At 39.2% G+C, this 18,468-nt stretch overlaps 2 pseudogenes; both read left to right on the top strand.

The window, feature by feature from the left end:
- Positions 1–13,137: 13,137 nt before the first annotated feature.
- LOC140514147 (translin pseudogene) lies at positions 13,138–13,818 on the top strand (annotated as a pseudogene).
- A 1,696-nt stretch (positions 13,819–15,514) lies between these two features.
- Positions 15,515–16,146, top strand: LOC140514148 (L-lactate dehydrogenase A chain pseudogene; annotated as a pseudogene).
- Positions 16,147–18,468: the final 2,322 nt, after the last annotated feature.

The following is an 18,468-nucleotide window of genomic DNA, read 5'->3' as shown; positions in this document are numbered from 1 at the left end:
GCTGTGCTACTGAGAGGCTAAGGAATTGGGAGTTTGGAAGAGCATATAGAATATTCAAGTCTTCAAGTGGAAGGGAAGGAGATGAGGAGGGAAAAAAGATTGTGAATCAAGTGCTGAACTCCTTGAGAAAGCAATGAGTATACATTGCGTCCATGCACTACAGCTACCGTTGTTTGGGCTGGGTAGCAATTTTTGATAGTGTTTGCTTTAAAGCAGAAAACATGGCTTAGTGATGGAAGTAAAGGGAGAATTCAGAAGGGACAGTGGGGAGTAAGGAGTCTCCTGACTCATCCTCCAGGACCAGTGTGGAGGGAAGAGGGAAAGATGGTGGTGGTGGTGGTGGTGGTGGTGAGACAAAGTTCAGCCACATTTTCATGAAAGCTAGCAGAAGGAAGGAGTGTGAAAGGTGAAAGATGTCTAGGATGAAGGGGAATGTGTTTACTGGCATACAGAGCACATTAAAGGGAGCTGCTATTGCTCATCCTTCATTCTAGAAGAGGACCAATGACTTCAGCAGGGTGAAGTCTTGACTTGCAAGTGAATTGGATTTAAAGGGAGTGGCATGAGATTAGATTAAATAGGTGGGCTGGCACCAAGACTATGGAGGATATTAAAGTCAGAAGTTTTCATTTTATTCAGCAGGCTACGAGAAGCAGAGAAGCAGCATGATCATAGCAATAGAAAGATTACTCACACAGCAATGTGGAACATGAATTGGCAAGAGAATAGGCTGGCAGGTTTCCTGAAGAGGACTATGATGAGACTGAAGACACTGGGAAGGAAAAGGATTCCAGATAAGAGAGATCTTGGAGAAAAAAACCACAAGACTTGCCAACTGACTGCATTGGAGCATCAAAAGGAAGTGGCAAAGATGACTCCAAGGCTATGAGTCTAGCATAGTGGTATACCTGTCCTCACAGCAGTAGCAATTGAGCAGTTGTAAAAGGAATAAGTTTGGAGGGGGAAATGACTTCATTTTCATGTGACATATTAAATCTAAGTGAAAATATTTAGTAGATGCTGGAAATATAGAACTGGAGCTCTACAGAAAGGTAAGGACTGAGGGTGAGAAACAGTTTTGGGATCAACCTACACAGAGGTAATAACTGAAGCAATGGGACTGGATGAGATGATTAATCTTAATTATTATCTGAATTAAGTAGTGCAGACTTATAAACCTTTACTGCTCACATAAGAATTTCCTCACAGCAACATGGTGAAGTAAATAATACATATATCATCCTCATTTTATAAATGAGGAAACTGAGATCCTCAAAAAGGGGTTAAATGACTTGTTCTGAGAAATAAATGTTGGAGTCAGGGCTTGAACCCAGAGCTTCTGCCTCCAAGATCAGTGCCTCTCTCCACAGTACTATGTTAGCTCTTGAATTAATTTAAAAAATCACTGATTTATGGAAACCTTTATTGCCTCATCCCTATTCTACTAAGAAATGATAAAAATATAATCACAGAACTCAGAGAATCTTGGAAAGAACGATTTGAATGAACTGATATGAATATGAATAACCAGAACTTGTTTGGTCTTTTTTGTTTATCGTCCTCCCAGCATTATCCTTAAGTACTAATTCACCATGATCGTCCACTGTGGCATCCAGTCCTTGCTCTTTTATGAAGCAATATGGCTTATAGTTTTCTGCCATCCTCCTCCGTAAGATGTGAATGAGTTTAGATTCTAAACCAGTGTGGGCCATAGCTATCAGATCTAAAATATCTGCTGGCTAGGGTAGCTTCTAAGCTCTTTTGGTCTCCTCCTACAGCAACTGACTTAGTATAAATTAAGCTTCTTCAGAAATAATGTGTCAATAGCCATATTTTTCCCATTTTACAGTGCCGAATGCTTGTTTAACAGCTCAGGTTGGAGTCTTTTAATTTCATACCCACACATTTTGCTCATTCTTAGTCTTTCTTCATGTCTGATATTAATTTTTATCTTTGCTCTAAGACATTGCTGCTGCGACTGTATGGGGACAAGAATGAGCTCCTCCTTATCTGTTAAAATGTAATTAGTTTCATATTCAGTTATTTGGGACCCACCATGCCCAGCCCCTACAGAATCTCTTCTACCTGTATTCATAACATATTAGGCTTCTGAGAAGTCTGTAATAGCTCAGACCTCTCCTTTCTTACTCCTGAATTATCTTTCCCAACACATTTTTCACCATCCTCTCCCATGACCACTTTTTTGCATTTTAATCAAGTATCAAAGCATACATATACATTTGGAGTCTTATTGAGTTTGCAATAGAATTTCTCTACTTTATCCTCTGCAAAAGATGTTGACGCACATGCTAGTTATTTTCATGTTCTTTTTAATTATACTTAGTGGCCAAACTTCCATGCTATGATGGTTCTTCAGGGATGAAAGTTAAAACCAACTCGCCCATCATCTTTATTTGTCCCTCTAAAGAGAGCCTGCAAGTCAACCTTCCATTTAGTGCAATTTCCTATTTTTTCTGGTTTCATTTATAACAAGAAGATGAAAATTATATCTTAGCTCCTCCAGCAATATTTCCACTAACTGGTCATTGGACAAAATCCTCACATTTAGAGCACTAACACCTAAGTTAATGGTTATAGAATGTCTAACAACTGTATTCTTCTCTTAACAACACTGCAATGCTCTACTGCCAGGAGTGGGGAACTGTGGCCTCGAGGCCGCATTTGACCCTCTAGATGCAGGCCACAAGTTTCTATATCAGTAAGCACCCCAACACACACAGAGGGGCCTAATACAACAGGTTCTTAGATCTGCATTCATAAAAGGAAAGCAATTTTCGAGGGGTCAGCAATCACTTTAATCAAGCACAGGTATCAGAGAAAATCAAAATTTCAGAGAAATCAAAAATAAATCAACAGACAGCACTTCCAAACTGCCTGTCACATACATACACATGTCTGACCATTACATACATACACAGTTACCAGAAAGGGAAGCAGCAGCTTCTGTGTTTCAGCAGGGGGGAAGTGGGGGCTCATGAAGGGCTTCCCAGAGTCTCTCTCAGCAAAGAAACACTTCCAGGCAGAAAGCCTCAAAGTCAAACCTCATCCTCAGAGTATTTATACACTTTTCAGAGCTAAAGGGCATAACCCTCTGGTCCAGTGCCTGAATAGAAAAAACAAAAGGTAATTGGGACGTTCCTACAAAACAGCTCCCCTAATCAAGCTTTCCGCGATGGGCAGGCCCATCAGTGAGTGGGAAAGATCCTTCCCAATCCTATTATTCAATCAGAAGCACTTTCAGTAAAACAAAAACAGCAAAAGATCCTAATTTGATTGCCACTTCAGTTCCCCACTACTGTTAGTCCAACCCATCACCTTGGACATGTTTTCCCCTTATAAGCAGGGGTCTGCTGATAAATGTTTAACAACCAGCTCTTCAAAAAATTGTACATACTATACATTTAAGTTTTATCAATATTATTAGCATTTGCTCCATCACTTTCGAAAGTCTAGAAAATCAATCAGCATTTTCCATGTCCAAGGTCAAGATGCCCACACTGAAAACTTAAGCTCACTTTAGCTAGTTCAAGCTGGTCCAGATACACCCATCTCATAGCATCCATGTTACATGAGTATGTGTATGTGTCTATATGTGTATATATACCTGCATACATAAGTATATATATACATATATATGTATGTGCATATATATATATACACCACAATACATATATAGATCATATATACTATATGACTCTTAATACACTCAAGAAGTCTAATCTGATAAAATTTCTATCATCACATCACAACAGGCGTTAAAGTGGAAGTGTGAGATGTAAAGGAAAGAAACCAGTCAAGAAAATTTATAGATTGTAAGTTAGTAGAATCTCATTGATTTGAACATCAATGTTGCAGAAGTGGTGATCATCCAGATGGGCTGGGTTAAATACAGTTACTATTGTTATGCTGATCAACAAGGGAAAAAGTTCCCTAAAACACACAGATCTAGTAAAGAAAATTAGAGAATCTTAACCCCAGGCAGTGTAAGGTAGTGAAAAGAGTGGCAGACTTGGAGTTAGAAGACCTGGCTTGAGTCCTGACACTTTCACTTACTGAGGAACAAAGTATTTTACCACTCTGTTGAAGAGAGAGATGAGAAAGCTGGTTCAAAGTGTGAATGAATTCCCTTAGACCTTCTCTGTAGCCATTGGGAGCTTTACTGACACAAAAGCAGCAGGCCTGAGATTTAGCAAGGAGCTAAACAAAGGCAGTGATATAGGAAAAGGACAATTCAGGATGATTTTAGGTTTTCCTTATGGGGGTTTGGAGTTCCAGGGTAAGTCCTGCAAGATAAAAACACTGGGTGAAGACTATGAATGACACAAGATAAGGGAGATAAGGAAATCCCCTTCCCCAGGATGAGGGGTGGGGACAAGGAATTTTATGGTCCCTCCAGGATATGGGGAAGTGTTGTGGTAAGGGGAGGCTTTAGGGCACCTTCAGGTTAGAAAATAAACCAAGGACTTCACAAAGTCAATCCTTAACGTCATTTTTAACACTTAGGGCACAGTTTCTATCCACATCGCTCAACCACTAGGTAGGAGAATGCTTTGGGGGGGGGGGGGGGGAAGGAGGGAGAAGGTCGGTCTTCAGTAGCTGCTTTCTGCTAAACAAGGGTGAAGAGTTCGCTTCAGCGGCTACAGTAGGTTGGGTGATCATCGTGAGGAACAGAGTGCAGTGCCAATTGAGTCCAGGATGGAGAGAGGCAAACTACTTGGGGTCATCAAGGACAGGAGTTGGCATCCTAAAAGTTGCTGCGGGTGAGAACACACAAAGTGAACCAGGAAATTAAACAAGCACAAACCAAGTGTAAGAGTGAGTAAAATGCCCAATAACAGGGTCACAATGAGGGGAAAGAAGGGAGAGAAACCATGACCCCCAGGAGGAGGTAGGGAGAGACATCAGGCTGGAGTGGATGTCTTACATCCAAGAGGTTGCCTCTAATATCCTCTGAATGCTCAAAGGATAAATTTCATGGAAGATCTTCAGGGAATGTAGGGGAGAGCCATGGAGAATAAGCTAGTATCCTGAGCATGATGGTGACACACCCAGCAATCATGTACTCTGCCTTGCCCCACAGAGTCCCCTATTTGAATTAAGGTATGGAATCAGGAATCAGATGGTCTAGGAATAGAAATGGCTCAAGGTGGGGCCCAGAACACAAGTCCCCAAAGTGAGAGGCTTCAATGCATAGTCTTCTTTGATCACTTTTCTGGCTAGTCACACCCTGCACCTTAACTCACATTTCACATCCTGCCTCCTGCTTGCTTCTCTGCCACAGCACTGCTGTCTGCTTCACCATCCACCCAAATGCTTTTGGGAGAGGGACAAAGTCACTGCCCCTGCCTGAGTGGGGGTGGGGAGGAGAGTAAAATGAGACTGAAGCAGCATCCAGGGGATGAGGAGAGTGTGGAACAGAGGTGGACAGCATAGTCCAGGAGACACAAATCTGACAAACAAGTTCAATATGCAGACCCCAAATAGAAGGAGCATTAAAAGAGATCTCAAAAAAGAGGAAAAAGAAAGAAACTGAGAAACAAAGCAAAGTTTCATTTCCACAAGGTCAAAACTTCCAAAAGGGAAAGCTGACCTGGGACCTAGCATGAGTCAGGTGAAAAGAATCAGGGAATGATCAGGCACAGGCCTGATGAGTTTGAGGGAAAGTCTATCAGAAAGAAGAAAATTAATGACGTAAATAGACGAGTCAAAGGTTGTGACCTGAAAGAGAATGAACCAGTCCATTCTCTGATGGGAGGATCTATCCTGCATGAACTTCATAAAAATGCCTTCACTTCCATATCTCCGTCTCTCTCTGCCTTTCTGGAGAAGGGTGGAGTCCACATTGGCCAAGGCGTTCAATTCCTCTAAACTCCAGTTTAATAAATTTTACTTGATACTTGATTTTGACCCCCAATGTGGGGCTTGATTCGCTGTCTTGGAGGAAGTGAGATTAATAATACAGGATGAATGCTCCTGTAAATAAGTTTTTTTTTTTAGTCCCAAAGTTAAATCTAGTCCAGTCCAAGAATGCAACATCAGACCAAGGGCAGGAGTTCAGAGGAATTGGGGGGCAACATTTGCCAGAGGACCAGGTAACTTAGTATACTAAGCAAAGATTCAGGTCAAACCCGCCCCTCCCCCCCCCCCCCCAGGAACTTCCATTTTGGATCAGTCTTTTACTGATAAAGTGGAAGTCTGGGTGTGTGGCAAACTTTGTTGGTCCCATTTTCCTGTCCGAAAGTTTCCTTGCTTGGTCCTAGCTAATCAGAGAACTTGGACAAAATCCCAGAAATTTGAGCCATGGCGGGAAGGAGAGCCCTCCCAGGTCAAAAGAACTATGGTGGTCACTAGGGCCCAGGGACATTAGCCCCAACAGCAACCAACTGGCATTTCCCTAAATCATCTGGTGTCAGACCAACCATCTCTAGGTATTTATTTGTCCCAGAAGTTGGAGTGAGCTTATTAGGGAGGAATTTAATCCTTAAATTGGCTAGAAACCACAAGTTTTTGACCAGGCCTCAATTCAAATTCAAACTGATGTGCGTACTGTTTTGTTAAAGTGTTTTGTCTGTATTTCATGTTTGTGGGATAAGGCTGTAAATGCAGTCAGCAAAGCTTCCCCCTTCTCTTCCCCTTCTCCTACCCCCACCTAGAACAGTTTCAAAGGAGTGAGTGGGTCAGAAAAGAGAGAAGGGGAAAAAAAGAAAATCTTTCTTTCTGCATTCTTAACCCTGGCCAAGTTTTTGAATGTGAAAAGAAAGATAAGGGGAAATGAACCTCAGGCAGTCTGCAGGGAGAAGTTGAGTTTTGATTTGATGAGATCTCAAAGCTAAAATCTGTATCTGAAGGTTAAATTGGGTCAATGTATCTGCTTAAAAATTGGAATTTCAGTGATTTCTTTTGGAGGCATTGACTCTCTCCAGATTCTGAAAGATGAAGACAAGGAGGGTGAGTATTTAGGCAAATCAATTACTTAATCTTTTAAATTATGAAAGCTTCTGCCTGGAAAGACTGGCATATTTCAAATTAACCTGAGGAGAACAGGTGAAATTTCAAACTCTGTAGAGCCTGAAATTCCTAGGGTAGAACTAACAGAAGGGTCCATGTGCTCAGGGGAGATTACCCCCTCTCCCTCCCAATCTGAGTTCTGCTTGTCAGATGGGCCTCAGAGAGGGGGAAAAGGAGCCAGAAGATGGTATTTCAGCTCTTTAAGGAAGTAGAGTAAAAAAAAAAAAAATAAAGGAAGAGGCAGAATGGCCAGCCACGTGCTCCTTCAAAGGAAATTGTCTTTTAAGTAGCAAAAGTATTTGACTTAAGGTAAAAGAAATAAAGATTTGATTGAAAATATGAAAGTCAGATAAAGTTTGAAGAGTTCAGGATGGGTTAGTTTCAGATGGTTTCAGTAAGTTGTGAGGGTGTGAGGAAGTATTTTAAGAAGACAAAAATCATGTAACTTGATTTAATAGTTAATAGCTAAATCAAATTTGAGAAATTTCAAGCAAACTTAAACAGTTTAAATTCTCAGGTAACCCATCTAAATGTTGTTATATTAATTATATTGCTAAAGTAATGATAAATTGTTTAAGAAGCTGTTATGAATCTGCATAAGAGTTTCTTTGTTGTAGAATTCTTATTGGGAAAATGAGAATCCTTTAAATACACACACACACACACACACACACACACACACACAAGTGTGATTTTCAAACTTGTTCCATCTAAGGATGTATTAAGTATGTTAAAAACTTTATTTCTGCTATTAAGAAGGAAGTTTTAACTAAGATTGTTTTTGCTATATATCAAGCATTTAAGGAAACTTGTTGAATACACAAAGGCTTTGGTTTTAGGTCTTTTCTTGTAATTTCTGTCAATTAGGTTCAAGAGGGTTATGTGATAAATTATAAACTGTTCTTAAGAGAGGAAAACATTTGTTGTATGGAGAAATGCTTGGTAACATCTGTATGATTTTTAGAAAGACTACACAATTTGTATCTATAAGTTAAATTTGTTAAATAAAGCTTTTATGGGGGTTGGAAAATAAGAGACAAGGAACTACAGCTCCTCCCCAGTCAAGACTGGAAGATATGGAAACCTTCCCCTTCTCCCTCTTCAAGTACCTTGGAAGTTTTTTTTCGGGTCTGACCTCTCAGGTCCCAGAGTGTTGGTCAGGTACTTTTCTGTGTTTTCTTTGCCTTGGTTTGTTCTGTTTGTTTTTTGAGGCTTACTCTTAAATCTTTGTTTATGGTGGAAGGGAGTTCCAGCCCCATGTCTATAATAGGTCAATCCTTTGTAATTATCAAAAATTCCCCTTTGGGTTTGTCTTTTACAAAATTAGGAAAAATTTAGTTTCTCTAAAGAACTTAAAAAGAAAAAGCTCATGTTCTTTTGCAACACTGTTTGACCTCCGTATCGCCTAGAGGACCAACAAGCATGGCTAGTTTTGGGGACTTTAAAAATAAGTACTCTCTTACAAGTTAGAATTATACTGTAAGCCTAGAAGAAAAACGGGTAGAAGTTTCCTACATAATGGCCCTTCTTGAGCTCTCAGAACCCTGTTCTCAGGAAAGATTGTGAGATACCTGTAGTTAGAACTGCCCCTCAAAGGAGCAATGGGGGCCAACTGCACATTTTTGATTATCCCCTTCTCATGGCCTCAGGGCTTTTTCCCTTGAGGGAAGTGCTTGCATCTAGAGGACAATTACAGTGCATGTTCTTTTCTCCATCTCAGACCTCATTCAGGTTAGAGAGAAACTGGGGAGATTCTTGGAAGACCTCACTACCAAGGGTTTTAGGGACCTCCCTACAGTAGGAGCTTTCTTGGGAAACAAGCTCAAAAGTTTAGGGATCATTTGTCTGGTGATAACCCCACAAAATATCCAGCAGGAGCAGCTGCTGTTCCCACTAGTGACCCAGAATGGGATTATCAGAAGAGTGAGGATACGGGAAAGGGAGATCTTATGATAATTTGCCTGTTAGAAGGCCTAAGAACTGCATTACAAAAGCAAGTAAATTTTCAAAAAAATTAAGGAAGTTACTCAGGCAGAAAAGGAAAACACTGCCCTTGTTCAAGACCAGCTGGTAGAAGCTATTAAAAATTGTACAAATTTGGATCCTGACTCTATAGAAGGGGCAGCAGCTACAGCCTGGAAGTATCCAGGTTCAGTACATAGCCACAGGCATGGGTAAAGAGAAAAGGGGGATGGATCAGGATAGAGAAGCCAGCCAGTTGCTGTCTGCCCTTGGTAAGACAGCCCATTCTTCTGTCAATAATTATTATATGAGGCGGTGGAGCCAAAATGGCAGAGTAGAAAAATGCACATACTCTAGCTCTTCCCCCACAGCCCATAAAATACCTGTAAAGAAAGACTCTCAACAAATTCTAGAGCAGCAGAAGCCACAGAACAAGAGGGGAGGAGATTTCCAGCCCAGGGTGACCTGGAAGGCCAGTGGGTAAGGTCTGTCACACTGAACATGGAGCAGAGCGCAACCCAGCCTGGGCCACACAGTGCTGGAAGGAGCAGGACCAGAGCAGGTTACAGGAGCAGAATACCCAGCAGCAGCAGGGGAGGGTCGAAGATCCCTTAACCCACAGGCAACAAAGACACTTCAAAGAGAATGAGAGCTTTTTCACCTCTGTGACAAGGGAGCAGGGTCCTCCCCTAACCTGGAGAATTGGATTGATAGGACATAATGATAGGGGAAAGCTTATGGGCCTCTATAGAGCGAGTTCATGCGGGGAAATTCAAGGAGCTCTCAAGGTAAGGTTTTCCAGGGCCCTTTTAGACAAATGGGACTAAAACTCTTTTGGGGTAATGGACAAAGGCTCCAACTTGGAATAAAGTCTTTACACATTACAAAATGATGCAAAAGCAATTGCTATTTCAACAATTGACTGAATTAATCACTGAGACTAAATCGGAGACACTTTCAGCTTCCAGAAATGATTTTCAGTCCAAGTTTCTTGGAGGCAGGTAACCTCTGGTGATATTTTGCATTGATGGACAAGTTAAGTTTTCTGTTTTGATATGAATTCATTTCAAGGACATAAGTTGAAGTTAGTGTTTGAACTTATCATATGTGTAGCTCATTCTTTCAGATTGAGCATGGTTAGAAAGGTATAGGGAAGCTTCGGAAACAGATGTAAATCTATTAGAGTAATAACACAGTTTTAATGGTAAATTTAATTTTACGATTGTTATTTAATCAAGAACTAGAACAAGTGCAGAAAGGCATGTCAGCTACTTAAGATTTACTTCAAAAGATGTTCCTTAGCCAATGGGAAATTATAGTAATATCTGAAACTGATTATTGGAGCTTGTTGTTTCAAGATTTCATAGGATTATTAACTGAGTCTAACTCCAGGTGGGGATAGTAAGAAAGGCAGTCTAAGCCACTGATCCATGATGCCAGCAAACCAGTGAGATGCAAACTGCATGAACTGCATGGGAAGGCTGGGAAAATGGCTCTTCAGCCTGATTTGAGGTAGGATTCGCCTGACTCAATTTCCCTACTGATGCCTGGCAGACTTTAAGCCTGGCTGAATGCCAGTTCACAATCTACTCCTCCCTGAATTGACATGAAGTTAGGGAGATGTTGTTTCTCTGCAATGTCCCTACTCTAAGTGGCAATTTCCTATAATCAAAAGTTTGATAAGCAAAATACAAAATCTATTAAATAATCGTTGGTAGGGGAACATCTGAGGTTAAAGTGTAAAATTAAGCTATTAAGCTTAGAATTTTAGACCAACAACACTAAATTAAGGTGTTTTAATTTTTAGTAATAGTATGGGAACAATTAGATTGAGGGCCTGTGAGGTGAGCATACATAGTCATTATTATTTTTGTCTCAGTTGGTAAATGTTAAAAGAAAAAATGGTTCGTGGTTTGCATTTTAAATGCTTTAGAGGAAGCATCACACGAGCAGAAGTTGAAATTGTTTTATAATGTGATCTGTACTGTATTAAAAATGATCATTTATTGTATTTGTGTAAGTACTGGAACCTGTTATTGACTCCTTAGTGAAATGTCATCCTCCTGATGGGGGAAATGAATACTGAATTAATGCAAAATTTAAAAGCTGAGTTCTAATGTGAATTTCTTAAACATGACAATTGGATAAAGTTCCAATTTTGATTTTGTGAGAGTTATAAGTATATAGAGCTTAGGAATGGTAATCTAAAATTATATTAAGATCAGTTTGGTAGTACAGCGGACATCTGGATTTCTACAAAAACATAAAAGGAAGAAGATGCAGCGATGCTGTGCTGAGGACAGCTCAAACGAGCATCCAGATCAGAAAACTGCATCAGATGATGTTCCTCCCCAGACTGATGTTTGAGATGAAACCTCTAAATGAACAATTGATTTATCTTTTTCTTTTGAATCTCTATATCTGTACTTAGAACAAAGGGATTGCCCCCTTCTAATTTGTCAATGCGTTGGTCAATTTTGCCCCTTCCCATACTCATGTAAAGGGGAGATAGATGAAGGGAAGAATTCATAGGGTAAAGAAAATGGGGAGGTATTGATTGATTGGATTTAGGTGTGGCAACAGAAATTTTAATAAAGAGAAAAGGGGGGAATTTTGTGAGAAACAAAGGAAAGTTTCATTTCCACAAGGTCCAAACTTCCAAAAGGGAAAGTTGACCTGTGACCTAGCATAAGTCAGGTGAAGATAATCAGGGACTGATTAGGCCTGATGAGTCTGAGGGAAAGCCTATCAGAAAGGAGAAAATCCAACCATGTTTGTTAGTGATGTAAATAGGCGACTCAAATGTTGTGACCCAAAAGAGAACGCACCAATCCATTCTCTGAAGGGAGGATCTATCTCACATGAACTTTATAAAAATGGAACTTTATAAAAATGCCTTCAGTTCCATCTCTCTCTCTCTCTCTCTCTCTCTCTCTCTCTCTCTCTCTCTCTCTCTCTCTCTCTCTCTCTCTCTCTCTCTCTCTTTCACTCAGCCTTTCTGAAGAAGAGTGGATTTTCACCTTGCCCAAGGTATTCAATTCCTCTGAACTCCATTTTAATAAACTTTACTTGATACCTTTTTGTGAGTCAAGTTCATCGCTAACAGAAACCAAGAGTCCCATGATATTATTATTCACTTTTGATGTACACTGTTTTCTGATCTTGTTATTTTCTCCAAAGTTTCCACTTCTGGAGGATCAGATGCTATTGAGAATCCAACTCTATACGTGTACATACAAGTAACAACACTTTGCAGGTAGAAACTTTCTACTCTTGAGCTTAGTTATACAGATGAATTTACTTATAAGAGACTGACTTTTATACCATGGTTACCATAAAGGACTTGGGAGGATCCATAAGTAATTAATTCCAAGATAGCACACAGCAATAACTTGCTTATAATAAAACATGTTTGTACCACAGAACACACCGTATAAACAGGTATTAATTTCACAATAGTAACAAACTTTGAATGAAGTTGACTTTTCCATTGATACAAAAATATTCCATGTTACCTTCCTCTAAGAAAATTGCACTGAAATTTTTTTCCTCAAACTGAAAATGTTTCTGATCTAGTTTTTTTCAGTAATAAAAAGAGTAGCAGGCAGGTACCTCAGTTGTATGTTATGTTAACATCATTTTGAAACTTTTAAGGACCTTGTTCCATACAGACATACATCTAGTAACAGAGAGAGGACTAGACCAAATACCCACTTATGTTAATAGGAATGTAACCTTAGGCTGAATAGCCCAGATCTTAAACCCACTTCAATATAGTATCACAGATGCATCCCAGCCTTAGTCTATGGGATAACGATTCCACATAGTGTTGGTACCTTTGTTTCACAAACTTCTTTTCCCTTTGTCTAATTATTTTCATATCATTCAGAAAGAATGTTCTGTTGCAGGGATTTAGTCTTTCACATGGCTATGCATGACTACTAATTTACACAACTGAGGTGTAGAACCCATTGAGACTGACACTTGCTTTGATTATAGAAATTTGCCATAAAAAGGAAAAGCAGGTGGGTGTGAAAAGGGGGAGTTGGGGTGACAGGTTTTTTTATAGTTGCCTTAGAAATGGGGCTTCTTTCTCTCTGCCCTTCGGCCCTCCCGGAATCAGTGTTCCCCTCTGTCTCCAGCAGTATGTCTGTGAGTGAAATCTTCATCAAGCTGCAGGGATTCCTGGCTGCTGAGCAGGACATCCGAGAGGAAATCTGAAAGGCTGTCCAGAGTTGAGAGCCTACAGCCTGAGACATTTTAATTCTGCTTCAAGGGGTTGATCAAGGTTCTGGATTTCAGGACATTCCAAAGAAATGTCTGAAAGCTCGAGAACATTTTGACACAGTCAAAACACAGCTAACATCTCTGAAGACCAAGTTCCCTGCTGATCAGCACTACAGATTTCATGAGTACTGCCGGTTTGTGTTGCAACACTGGGTCTTCCTGGCGGCATTTGCTGTGTATTTGGAAACAGAAACACTTGTGACTGGAGAAGCAGTTACAGAAATACTTGGCATTGAACCAGATCGAGAAAGAGGATTTCATTTGGATATTGACAACTATCTCTCTGGAGTGCTAATTCTTGCTAGTTGTCTCGTCTGTCAGTTAACAGTGTCACTGCTGGGGACCATGCCTGTCCTCTTCATATCTCCACTTTCATCTGTGAGCTAGATTCTCACTTCCGACTTCTCAACTTAAAAATTGATTCAATGAGAAAAAGCTATGATGGCTTGAAGTATGATGTGAAAAAAATAGAAGTGGTCTATGACTTGTCCATCTGAATGTTTCAATAAGGAAGCAGCAGCTGCTTGAATAGAGAAATAGATTTCCTTGTTCTTGACCTTGCTCACCTCTGATTGTTGCCAGTGAGGGGTGGGAGTTTAATATCCTTCTCCTGTGGTAGTTTAGAGGATGCAAATGCTAAAAACTTCTCTTTATTTTCTTACCAGTTGCATGATGCAGGTATAAGAAATGAGACACTTTTTTGGAGAAAAAAAAGCCTTCAGGACAGAATTCCCTTTTGTTGTTTGCAGTGAACTTATTGTATAATTCAGCGTATTTCAGTTCTGCCAACAGTAGTAACTGCCATCTTCTTGGTAAAAATAGTTCTCATGTTAATCCTGACTTCCTTGCCATATTGTGTTGAATGTTTGGTATCTTGCTTATATATTTTTTCTTCTGTGATAATTCCTATTCTTTACATATCCCAAAAGGCAGATCAATCATGCCGGAATTTGGCATGACTTATAAATAAGCAATTAAAAAGAATTTTTGTAAAATTGAAAAAATACATAAAACATGCTTTCTGGTTCAATAATGCCTGTGGTAATTCTAGTCCTGTTAATGAATTGAGTGTCAAAAGTTTTATATGGGAGGCATTTCTTAAGCATCCCTAATAATATTCGCAAAAATAAGATCTGATTTGCATAATCAAGCTAAAAATCATTTTGGAGCATTTCTATTTGGACTTAAGATTTTGGTAATTTTTTTTTTTTTACCCTCTTTGAAAGATGCTGTTATCAGGCTCAGACGAAAGTTTAATGTTTAAAAACTTTTGCTTTTTGATGTTGCCAGATTGATTCACTTCCATAACTTCTACCATAAAAACAGTCTACACTTAGGTTATGATCACATGCTTTATGTGATGTATGCCTAGATCATAAACCATATTTCTAGAAGCCAGCTAAATAGTTTGGACTGAAGCACACAACCATCAATATGTTTTTTTTTTTTCAAAAATATCCTGCAGACTACATATTTATATTACATAAATGAGAATTCAACAGTTTGTACTTTGTGTAAAAGAAAGGTATTACCCTTAAATATGAAGTATGACAAATCTCAAATTGAATATCAGTTGTTTCCTAAGTACCAGTATCAACCTTTAGATTTATGAATTTTGGTACATTATTTAATTTCAGCTTTCTCTTTCCCATCTGCCAGGAAGAATTAAAAATACTCTCCATTTGTTATTCATAGATGTAATGAATGTAATTAAGACTGTAACTATACTGCTTAGAGCTAACTGAAGGAAATTTGCCACTCTTTATACTTGTAATGCAAAGTAGTTACTTTGACTAGTCATTCTGTTTGTAATATAGAATACACATGATCATAATTTAAGGATTTTGGCCTCTGTTAATTTATAAACTGTTAACAGCACATGTAAATTAAATTACAGACTACTGACATCTGTAAATTTTAAGAGATAATAGATGAGAAACATTTTTTGAGAACTCCTTTTAAAGAGTAGATTGTGGAAAGGTCTCTTTTTAAGATCTTAGCCACTGAAAGGTGCTCAGGCAGGTGAAGCAAGGTATTTAAAAATAATTTCAATGGGTGCGAGCCTGGGAGCAGCAACCTCACATCTAACTCAGAACTTTTGCAGCCTGACCAGCTATCCCCCCAGCTACCCTCCAAAATGGCATCAACTGTCAAGGATCAGCTTATTTCGAATGTCCTAAAGAAGGACCAGGTTCCCCAGAACAAGATCACTGTTGTTGGGGTTGGTGCAGTTGACATGGCATGTGTCATTAGTATCTTAACAAAGGAATTGGCTGATGAACTTGCCCTAGTTGATGTAATAGAAGATAAACTAAAGGGAGAGATGATGGATCTTCAACATGGCAGCCTTTTCCTCAAAACGCCAAAGACTGTTTCTGACAGTGTGACTGCAAACTCAAAACTGGTCATTGTTACAGCTGAGGCACGTCAACAGGAGGGAGAAAGTCATCTTAACTTGGTCCAGTGTAATGTGAATATCTTTAAATTCATCATCCCCAATATTGTTAAATACAGCCCTAATTGCAAGGTGCTTACTTTTTCCAATCTAGTGGATATTTTGACATATGTGGCCTGGAAGCTAAGTGGCTTTCCTAAAAACCGTGTTATTGGAAGTGGCTGCAATCTGGATTCTGCCCATTTCCATTACCTAATGGAGGAGAGACTTGGTGTCCATTCTTCAAGTTGTCGTGGATGGGTCCTTGGGGAACATGGAGATTCCAGTGTTCCTGTGTGGAGTGATGTGAATCTTGCCGGTGTGTCTCTAAAGAACCTTCATCCTTCTTTGGGATGCTGATGCAGAAAATTGGAAAGATGTTCATAAACAGGTGGTTGAAAGTGCTTATGAGATAATCAAACTGAAGGGCTACACTTCCTGGGCCACTGGCTTGTCTGTGGCAGATCTGGCAGAAAGCATTATGAAGAATCTTAGAAGAGTGCATTGAATTTCCACCATGATTAAGGGCCTATATGGCATTAATGAGGATGTCTTCCTTAGTGTCCCATATGTCTTGGGGCAGAATGGCATTTCAGACATGGTGAAGGTCAACCTGAATCCAGAGGAGGAGAGCCATTTAAAGAAGAGCGCAGATACCCTTTGCGGAATCCAGAAGGAGCTGCATTTTAAAACCTTTGAATGTGCTGCCATTGAGAGAACATGACAGAGGTTGAGGGGTTATGTATGATCCACTTTTCAAATAGACCAAATCCTTCCTCTAATTAGTGATTAAACACCAGAAATGTAAAACCTGTGAATGCACTCTAGTTTCTTCCTAAAGTTAGAAATGGGGAATAGAACCAAGTTGTAGTTAGCATATGATGCTGGATATGACTTGTATAATATCAGTGGTTGGTGTCAAGCAGAGCCAGTGCCCCACAGGCATATAAACTACCTGCTTAGTATGTAGGTGCTACAGGTTCCCTTAGGTCCAGAAGACAACACTCTTGGATACAAAACACCATCCAGTAGTAATTCTTTACTGATGCATTGATTACCTTTGTGCTCCCCTCCATTAGGGCACTACAGCATGACCCCATGTATCACCTTTCTAGAGGGCCTGATTTTGTCTGCCTATACATATATATATATCATATATATATAACATATATTAAATAGTTGTAAATTTCCATATTATATAAAAAGATCTGCATATGTACAACAACGCAACCAATTCCTCAAGTGTCATACTAACCCTATAACTGAATAAACAACAAATAACTAATTAAAAAAATATATCACTATCTGACTTGAAAAGAAAAGGCTTTTCACTTAGATGATCTAAAGAAGATAGGGATTTGATGTCAGGTATTTTTTTTTTGGTTTTAAGTGTTGATTCTGCTCGAAAATGTCAAAAGTTCGGTGGGAAAGAGATGAATTATGATTCCAAGTGGAAAAATACATTCAAATGGGAGAAGAGGGATGGGTTGATTTTAAATGTGCATTTTGTTTATTTGTTTTAGCTGTATTATTGCTGTCATATAAGAAATAAATTTGTTTTTATTTTAAAAAAAAGGGAAAGCAAAGACATGGCTAGATAAAACAACACAGTTTTGCAAACATGTAATATCAATTCCATCTCATAGCCAGACTCAGTAATATTCAGGTAGGAAGCATTTGTTTTCAAAGGAACACAATAGGGAAACTGAGCCAGGAGGATCCCATCCTAGGCAGAGACTAGGATTGTCCACTCAGCTGTTCCAGAGCAAGATCTCCACCTGTAATGGTCACATTTTCTCTCAGTAGCTTGTGGCATTTCTCTTAGATGGTGAATTACTGACTATTGCTTATTGATGGATTTTTATGAGTCATCAGATAACTCAAAACATAGTTTGTTGTAGTCCCAAGAGCTTTTACCTCAGATGGCAACTTTCACTAATCAAAAATTTACCAGGATTCACATCTCAAATTTTAAATTTGTCCTGGAGCAAAAGTCAATTACTAGAATTCATTCGTGTACTCAAACAAGCTCCTTAGAGCTGCTGGGACTGTACTTTTGACTTGCTCCTTACCACACATACAATGTACCAGCTTTAGGTTTTAGCATTAAAACTATAACCAGCAAACTTAAAATATTCCTAAGTGAGAACCAAATTGTTTTAGCTCTAAATACAAACAATAAACTTCAGATGACATCAGTTGCATTTCCAGATCATATAAAAATTATTGACAGGAGGATGGGCTGCCTTACCAAGTACAGCGATAGGCTGGCTTCTTTATCTTCACCCATTCCCCTTCGTTTGCCCTCTTGACTCAAAGGAAGGGAGTAAGGGGGAAGAGAGGGTTGTAAGGTGGTGTTTCAAAACTCCTTAGTGATCAATGACAAAACCTCTAGAATCTGCTAAGATTCTAACTTTTCACCTTTGTGTTCACCCCTTAAAAATTTAGAGTGGGGCATTGAACCTTTCAGACACACATTCATAGAGTGCCCCTTCTTAGGATACCCAAAGCACAAATCAGTGACTCTGTTTCTCTGAAAGCTCCTCTTTAAGGCTGATCCAAGGATACAACAAACCTAAGAGTGAAACTTAAAAGATTCACATTATGTTTGGATATAATTGTTCTCGGTATCAAGATTTTGCAAAGCATTTCTTTGTAAAAAAATATTTCCCTTTCCAAAAAAGCTCACAATTCATCCTGATACTAAAAGGGATAATGACTAAGCTTTCATTAAGTAAATTAGCTGGAAACCTTAA

This window comes from Notamacropus eugenii, chromosome 7, assembly GCF_028372415.1.
Source record: "Notamacropus eugenii isolate mMacEug1 chromosome 7, mMacEug1.pri_v2, whole genome shotgun sequence".
NCBI classification, from domain to species: Eukaryota; Metazoa; Chordata; class Mammalia; order Diprotodontia; family Macropodidae; genus Notamacropus; species Notamacropus eugenii.
This window is presented reverse-complemented; position numbering and strand designations above follow the sequence as displayed.